Source organism: Nilaparvata lugens, chromosome 11 (genome assembly GCF_014356525.2).
Source record: "Nilaparvata lugens isolate BPH chromosome 11, ASM1435652v1, whole genome shotgun sequence".
Classification (NCBI taxonomy): domain Eukaryota; kingdom Metazoa; phylum Arthropoda; class Insecta; order Hemiptera; family Delphacidae; genus Nilaparvata; species Nilaparvata lugens.
The window spans coordinates 12,761,655-12,763,721 of NC_052514.1; positions in this window are offsets into that span (position 1 = coordinate 12,761,655).

Genomic DNA, 2,067 nt, shown 5'->3' on the forward strand with positions numbered 1-2,067 from the left:
TATGTTGAATAATTATTCGTCTTATCCAGAAAAATACATGAAACCTGAAGCTGTGTACATACAGAAAGCAACCTCTAAATTCATGTTTGCTATCAACACCATGCGATGGAAACTAGAGTTGTTTTTTTTAAAGAGATTTAATGGTTGCTTAGTGTTGTTCATAGTTAGATGATAGCAACGTTTTAGTACCTCAGTTAAGAAATCACTCATTTTCAAAACCTCATCTCATATCCCTCGAACAAGAGAGAATTTGATGGAAAGCATGTCAAGTACAATTCCTGACTAAGCGATTTTAAAATATAATTTTTTGCAAAGTTTTATGAAATAGGGTATGTATGCACTAGGCGATTTTCGGTCAAGGAAATTATAATCTCTCAGATTTGCTTGATATTTAGGCCATGGATAGAACTTGACCTTACAAGTGTTGTGCCATGATACATTACAGTATTTGCTGTAATAGGAGATGAGTATTAACTGAAACAAAAAAATCACTCATTGTCAAATGCTCAGATCTCAAGAACAGGAACAAATTTCGCCAATCTAATAAAATATACGTTATTAATCCAATAACACATTCCTGAAACAGTTATAGCTAATTTCTAAGTTTTTAAAATATAATTATAGTACCCTTGAAAATTAATAAAATACAGGGTATTTGAAAAAGAATTCCCTAGTTTTAGGTATAAATTAATAAAAACTTCATCAAGTACATACAATGAAAGAGAGAACCTTCAAGTTTTGTTTCACATCAGTACACTTCAACATGGAATCCATTTGTTGCCCTGCACACGTCGAGACGATATTCAAGTTCTCGCCATGTATTCACCAACATATCAGGTGTAACTGTCCCAACCGCCGTGTGACGATTCTTTCCAGTAAATGGTTTATGTATCGGATTTTTTAACTGTAGACAACATTTTTTTATGTTTCCACAAAAGAGGGGTTTAGTTCGGGCTTCGTGGTGGCCAAGCAATTGGGCGAGCTTTCCCTATCCACCTTCCCGGAAAGCGATTGTCTAGTGTCAACTGAAGGAACTGTTTCCTGGCGCCATCTTAAGGTCAAGCAGATCGGGAGAACGAAGACAGCACGCATGCAAAAGTTCTGTCAAGCTGTCAGAAGGGTAAATCAGCGAGGTGCGAAGAGAGCGCGCTCTGAAATGACGCGCGCTCTCTTCGTACCTATACGATTCAAGTTTGACAAGGGTTCAAAATTCAGGCTGGGTATATATAGCTTGAAACTCAAGTCTCCACATTAGACGAGTGTTAGTGAAGTTCTCACTTTTGAATTATTGAAGGCGTTTTCTGCCTGTTTTTATGTTCGACAAGAACTTTAGAGAGAATTGATCAATCAGCTTCAAATTTTGAGCACAAATTCTTCAATCCTAGAAGACTACAAAATTGACTCATTCCTTCAGAATATAGAAATAACATTGAAAGTGCATAAGAAGAAAAATTGTTTTGATTTTGTAGCACACTGACTGTCAGACAGACAGACTTTATGCGCCGACTCATGATTTCAGCTGAAAAATACACAACATTAATTTACTAGTAGTTCTGTGAACAGTAGACCTCGCGCTGTTTTAATTTCTTCTCTTATACTGTCCATCAGAGTAAATCCTTTCTGTAAGTCATGTCGCTGAAATATCGGTGTGAAAACGGCTAATGGCTGTTGGGGTTGGTGTATTATGTGTATATTTATTTGTAAAAATATTTCACACATACCTGTCAAATTTCATGAAAATCAATTGCCGCTTAAATCAAATCACTTATTAATAGAAATCTACAATATTTTTCAATATTCACCATTCGGTCCTCAACATGTCGATTTTTGTTGAAGGGGTTTATTGAAGAAAACTAGAAAATAAGTAGTAGCATGTATATTTATATATATTTTCAGGGAGAACGAAGATATGTCAAGCTGTCAGAAGGGTAAATCAGTGAGGTACAAAGAGAGCACGCACTAAAATGATGCGCGTTTTCTTCGTACTCTCATGAAAATGATTTATGACCAACTTTCAGCCAGGTAGGATGCGCGTCCTCTTCGTACTTTCAAGCAGATCTGCCAACT